Raw genomic sequence first — 7696 nt, forward strand, 5'->3', positions numbered from 1 at the left:
GAGGTATGTGAAGGGATGTTGATACTTGATGTAAATGCATGGAATTGGGTTTATGTGTAGGTTTGATTAGAGGTTGTAGTAGATGTTGATTGTATCTAATCTAATGGATGATTAGGGGTTAGACAACTAACCCTAATTAATTGTTAGATTAGTTTAGAAAGGATAATGGTGACGTGATTAGGGTTTTTACCCTAATTGGTTATTAGGGATTTTTATTTAGCTATTCTTTTGGATTTAGCTAAATAAAATATATATATTGTTTGATACAGGACTCGGATTCGAGACAGGCGTCTCGACGTTGGATTTGGTGTGATACTACCTGATATTTGAGGCGGGTACCTCTTGACTTATCTTTTATGATATTGTCATTGGATATGCATAGTATTTTATAACTATAAGCAATGAATATGTTTGCCTTTGGTATGTCACTGTTTGATATCCATAGCATATTAGATTTGTCACCTGTGAAGTATCCGTACTTATATCTCGTGATTTGTTACCATGAGTATCTTGTTGCCATGAATACCTTATTGCCATGAGTATCTTAGTTTCTAGAGTGACATACCATGCTTTACTGAGGTTAGGGTTAGACTCTGGATTTTTGTTTCTGACATGTATATCCAAATTATCTGATACTTAGGTTTTTATGCCATGCTTGGATTGTGTATTTCTATTGGTATATCATATATGATTCGTGTACCTAGATCTTATGGCTTTGATCTGTGCATATTGTAGGTACATATGCTATGGAAGGGGGATATGTTTAGGATCTAGGTTGTTATACCATAGAGGACCAGTATACCCTAGATCCGTGGATTTGACATACTGATACTGTGGTACCCATATTATGTATATATGGATTTTTCTTTATGCTGATCAGGACATTCCATACTTATTATGTTCAGGACATAGGTTTTTGATATTCTATCTGACCTGTGTACTCTAGATCTTGGTATGTGACCATCGATTTTACCGTACTCATTTTATACATATGGATATGGTTATGTTGATCAGTTTATGACCATGCTTGGTGTCATGCATCATGATTGCATGCTGCGCGATTGCCGGCTCTATTATGGTTGAGCACATCGCCAGTTACATGTACTGCACACACCACCACTCATGGATTAGTGGTATATCAGACAGGTGTGTGGCGTTTGACTCAGCGTGGTAGCCGGCAGACAGTTCCGCTCTGTTTGGCTCCGCTGGCATTTAGTGTAGCAGCGTAGTAGCCGGCAGACGGTGGACTCTGTTTGGCTCCGTTGGTCAGGTGACTCAGCGTGGTAGCCGGCAGAGATACCTCCCCGTCATCGTGTACCGGGAGATGAGAGCATTGAGCTCCCCCATTTATGATTTGGGGTCACAGGACAGGAGTACTCCGACAGCATCCCGTCCACTCGGTCACTCATCAGGAGTAGTGACGACAGAGTGCACGGTTGTCACAGCCCTACCCACTCGGTCTCACCATTTGTGTGTGAGATGACTGACTGGCGTCAGGGGTGACCAGGACGCATCATTAGCATCATATGCATTGATGCATTTATATTTTTATGATTGTGTTTGCTGCATTTGGTTGCTGCATTTTGGTTGGATACATACTTTTGACCTGCATACAGGATTATTGACACTTTCGGTTTGACGACCCTTTTGTCTGGATAGGAGTTCCTGGTGAGTACAGCTTCCTCAGTTACCTTTCAGTTTTGCGTATTCCCTATATATGATTAGGAAGCTGTATTCCATGTTTGTTGCTGTTAGATATCTTACTACTCATGTCCATTGGTATTCGCTGAGTTGTTGAACTCACGCCCGTTGATACTATCTTTTTCAGGTACCAGGTTGGTTTTGGTGTCGCTTGGAGTATCCTGTCTGCTGGTCCCCACGTCACATCAGAGGACTTATCGGTTTCACGTATGTTTTGTTTGTTTATGTATCAGTTTGTTTAGCTCTGTACTCCGATTTTGTTTTTGGAGTGTTGATGTTGTTATGTGGTATTTTGTATTTGTTGTTGGTTGTGTAAGCCTAGCCGGCTAGCAGTTTTTGTGCTTTGGTTGGTATTGGGTTTCTGTCATTTTCGTTGTGTTGGTTTTGTTCCATCCGTGTGGGCTGATGATATATATATAACTGCGTGGTTGTGTGTATATTCCAGCCGCCTGTGGCTGATGTATATTATGCCTGTAGAAATGCTTCAGATTGTCACCCGTACAGGGGAGGTGCTGCCGAAATTTCTTCGGACAGGGACTCCTCCGAGGCGTGACAGAGATAATGATTATGCTCTTTAACAAACTGTACCACAGTAAACTTGCTTTTTTTTTCGATTACAAATCTTCATTTTAGCCTCACAACCAAACCTTGTTTCATCACGACTTGCTTTGACATAAAGATCTCGTCTGTCTTTTCCTCTTTTACCTTGGGCACAACAATAAAAGACCCTATCAAGTAATTTACCCGATTCATCCTTGTGGATTTTACCTCTCCTTACACCAAATCCAACCTTTTTAGCATATGCCAAATAAAATTGATATGCATCATCTTCTGTCTCAAATTCCAATCCCATTTGTGGTATATCCAAATTGGTTTCAATGTTCAAGCCTATACAAGCAAACAAACAAAGAAAGATGGGTAAAAAGGAAAATTTGATATACTGAAACTCAATACATTCCCAATATGATTTTTATTACCTTCATCAATATCATCAAAGTCAACTTCCCACATATCCTCATTTCCTTCAAAATTCAAACGACGACAACTTGTAGATTCACCCTCCATGATAATTACTTTGATCCTGTTAATAAATTCTATTTAGAGCAAAAAAAAAAAACAGTCGCATATTTTCTATTTTCTGCAAGAATGTCCAATATATTCAAGTTATAATGATATGCTTGGTGTGGGAAATCTTGGTTTAATTTCTCTAGAACTCATTATAACTATGTTATTGGCCATTAAATTTTCTTATGCCTAATGTCCCTGTTGTCATATATTCTTATATGGCGAAACCTATACTTATACTTAAGAGTATAAATATATAACAGTGAGGGAGAAATCTATCTCTCTAAGCATGTGTAGCATTCAATCCTACTTTCATGTGCATGCAACAAACACAGAATATACACAGATACATATATAGCAGGCTAATCACTGTTACAACCACATTCCAATATCATATGGAAATCCATAATATATAATAACACAATATAAAGATGTAAAATGTTTCAAACAATGTCAGTTATATTTTGTTTTTGTAAAGAGTAATTTGTCCATGTGCTGTATCATGTAGGGGTTTAATCAACAAAATTCAACTAAAATTGTAAATCTGGAACTCAAACAATTAAATAGGAAGGAATTCAAGCAAAGGCAGTAAAATAGAAAACAAGCTTTCGCACAAACTGTCAGAACTTTGTAAAATCCATAGTTATAAGACTGCTATTACTTGCAGAAAGTTACAGATGGATTTTATTCTGTAAAGAGGCCTCTATTGCAAGAATTGTTGGCTGGCCCTCAAAGCAATTTGACAATAATATAATCAATGACATAACGATGGCATGCATTTTAATGGAGAGCATCTGTCAGATGCTAAAGAAAAAGAAGACTGACAATGTCACTAAGCCGGCGGATGATGGCGAGAGGAAAGGAAGAAGTGGAGGATGGCGCCGGCGGATCGCAGATGCGGGGACAATGACTTGCGGCTAGGGCATAGTTTGCGTTTCGCGTGAGGGTTTTCCGTCGCCGGCTTGAGGCTAGAGCTCGCTGCCTCTTGTCGTTTGGGCATGAGGTTAGGGCTCCACCTGTTTTGCAGCTCTTCGTTTCGTTTCGGTGGACTTGGGGAGGATGGATGCTAGGGCTCGCGAGAAACGCTGCCTCTGCTTGCGTTTTGCGTGAGTTGAGTTTCGGGCGTGCACGTGCCTTGCACGTGATACACGTTTTATATGGGTTTTGTGGTCCAGGGATGGTCCAGGGCTATTTGGTCCAGAGGATCCGAACTGGATCCATGGGGGCGGTGGAATTAGGACGGTAAATGAACAAATTTGATGTTGTGCTTGATAAAAGTTTTTTTTAATATTTATTCAATATAATTGTGGGTATGCAAGTCCACAATTTGACAAAGACCAGTTTAAAAATTAACAACATATGGGGTGTAATATAAATAAATGTGTAAAAAAATCAAAAGTTCTTGTGTTCCAAATCAATCGAAATAAGACACGCTATTTTTTATTTATTTTTGTATAACTACGGTTCATTATTTACAATTATGTATAGTGTTTCACTTATTCGTTTGGGAAAAAAAACCAAAAAGTTTAAAATGCAGATCGGTGATTTATCAAAAGGCATATTTAGATTTATGAATTGATTTATCATACTTTGATATTTATCAAATAACATACTCAATTTTTTATTCTTTTCATTCTACCCCTTAATCATTTGTCAATCTTTTTCTTTTTTTTTTTTACATGCAATTTCTTTTCTCATCCATCTCTTCAATGCATGCATCCTCTCTTCTCTTTCCTCTCATATTCTCTTTCCTCACTTTTTTGGAGATATGCATGCATGCATGCAAAGTGTAATATGGGTCTGAAATTATTTCATATTAGGCCCACGAGATTAGAGTTTAATATGTTTTCTTTAATAATATTTTAACACCTTCAGAGAAGTCGAAATATGGACGGCACCGTTGGACTCCTTGAAATCTCATAAATCTATAGGACCTGAAATGAGTCCAATATGAGATCTCTAGGTCCATCAGTGGGTTTCGACCAAAATCCACTGATGGATCTAGAGACCTCGGATTAGACTCATTTCAAGTTCTGTAAATTTCTTAAGCTGCAAGGAGTCCAACAACACCGCCCATTTTATATTTCGACATCTCTAAAGGTGTTAAAATATGATCAAAATAATCGACTAAAACTACCTAACGTGGGCCTGATATGGCGTTAGGCCTGATATGAACCATATCAGGCCCAACGTGGACCTGATATGGTTCCATATCAGACCCATGTTGTGAAGATGGATAAACGTCATCTAATCCAGAGGTAGATGCTGTGGAACTACCATCCCTTATATAATGGGATTGATAGCAAGCATACCTATCATTGGCCATAGACTTAGTTCCACTCGATTTCCCCAATATCTAGTAAAATTTCCTCCATTTCCAGAATCATTTCATCATATACATCACTAGCAACCTGTTTTTCATTATAAAAAATGGGACAAAATATAATAATAATTAATATTTCAGAAGATTATTATTTATTAATCATGGAAACAACTGAATTGCATATTTAAATTTGGTAAAAGTTCAAGTTCCATTAAGTAATACTCTCAAGGCTTAAGCCACAAAACTTTACCTATTGCTAAATGAAGTCAAATCGCTAGGGAAATGATCATAAATAACATCAAGAGGTTGGATCAACAATTTAGACAAACTAGAGAACAATTTTTCTGACTGATTAAAATTGGATGATATGTACTAATTGATAATGATCAAAACCTATCTATATCCCAACATAAACTAAATAATAATAATACTAAGCAGGCATTTTCTGTTAACCATGTGGTTTAATGCGAAAGGGACTGCCTTTTAATGGAATTCTAGAATTGCAAACTACTTTAGAATTTAAGTTTATTTAAATGTAATCTAATTTTGGGTTAGATATAAATCCTAATCAGTTTGATTGTTAATTAGAGGCCCAATGTTTAAAAACAAATCTAACTAAAAAAGATGGAGTTATGCTTGTTTTGGAGGATACACTAATTAGTAATATTAAATACTGAAATAATGTTGACCTTACTAGTTAATTAGAGGAAGTGCTATAAGCATATTATACTAATAATAGCAAACTTGACAGATATTTGTTAAATGGAGAAATAGGTTGCCTTCCTCGCTTGCTGAATGCAAAGCATATAGTAGAATTATTGCAATATAAGTTTCAAGGAAAACTAGAACATTGGTTAACTACGAATTTATGTACAACTCTTTGAGTCTTTGGAACCATATCAAGCCCTGATTGAACCGTATCAGGTCCAACGTGGGTCTGATATGAACCATATCAGGCCCATGTTAGGTTGTTTTAGCTAATTTTTTTGATAACATTTTAACACCTCTAAATCAGTTAAAATATACAATGGACGACACCATTCAATTCCTTACAATCTCATAAATCTACAGGACTTGAAATGGGTGCAATCTGAGATCTCAAGGTCCATCAGTGGATTTTGATCGAAACCCACTGATGGACCTATAGACCTCAGATTGCACTCATTTCAAGTCCTGTGAATTTCTGAGCTTGCAAGGAATTCAAATATGCTATCCATTGTCTATTTCAGCTTCTCGGAGGTGTTATAATATAATAAGAAAGAATTTGTAAAAAATTTCACGTTGGACCTTAAACATGTATCAGAAGTTAATTCTTTTCCCCTATCAAATATTGACAACTAGATTTATGAATATCCACTATCAGAAGTCCACCCTCCTGATATGGTTCACTAGAATTACATATAGGTATCCAATTCTCAAATTTTCTTTAATCAGACATCCAATTCTCAACTAACATAATCTGAACTTATCCTGAATCATCCAATTCGCTTCACTCACATGCTACAAGAACAAACACGTAAATGGGGCTACCTTCAGAAGGGTGGACTTCTGATAGGGGAAAAGAATTGCATATAGGTAACACTGGAATTTTCCTACCTAGCAATTAGAGCAGGCATTGCATCTTTTCTTGGTACAAATATTTACTTGACTTTCCATTAAACCTCTGTTACATCATATCCACTAAAGTTTACAAAATATGGTATAATAATCTCAACTAAACTCAAAAGAAAACAAGAATTATTAAAAGACAATCTCCACCATGAGATAAATCAAGCCTAATATGGGCATATGGGCCTGATATGGAACCATATCAGACCCAAGTTGGGCCTGATATGAACCATATCAGGCCCAACATGGGCCTGATATTAACCATATCATGGCCAAGTTGGGTCTGATATGAACCATATCAGGCCCAACGTGGGCTTGATATTAACCATATCAGGGCCACGTTGGGTTGTTTTAGTTATTTTTCTATAACATTTTAATACTTTTGGACAAGTCAAAATATGTAATGGATGGCACCATTCGATTCCTTGCAACCTCAGAAATCCACAGGACTTAAAATGAGTGTAATCTGAGGTCTCTAGGTCCATTAGTGGGTTTTGACTGAAACCCACTAATGGACCTAGAGACCTCATATTGTACTCATTTTAGTTCCTATGAATTTATGAGGTTTCAAGGAGTTAAAATATGCTATCAATTATTTATTTTGACTTCTCGGAGGTGATATAATCTAATATGAAAAAAACTCCATGATTACTGTGCTGTGATTTTTATCCTTGCTGATACATGTTTACTGTATTATGATTCTTCCTCAAAGTTCATTAGTTAAAGAGGATTAGCACCTTATGCTCCTCACCTATGCTTGCTAACTTTGGATATCCAAAAAAGGGTCTAAAATGAACCAAAGATGTCAGTCTAAAGAAGAATTCAATAACATCATATCAATTTTCTTTCCTTTCATCTGTTGGATTGGTAGCATTACATTGTTCTATCTCTATATCTTCTTAAAGCCATCATGTAGTCATATCGATTTCCTAATTTTTTTTGTCTATTCTTTTTATACAAGTCTTACTTATTTAGCATCAGATATTGGAATGAATAGTT

The sequence above is a fragment of the Zingiber officinale genome, chromosome 4A, assembly GCF_018446385.1.
Source record: "Zingiber officinale cultivar Zhangliang chromosome 4A, Zo_v1.1, whole genome shotgun sequence".
Lineage (NCBI taxonomy): Eukaryota > Viridiplantae > Streptophyta > Magnoliopsida > Zingiberales > Zingiberaceae > Zingiber > Zingiber officinale.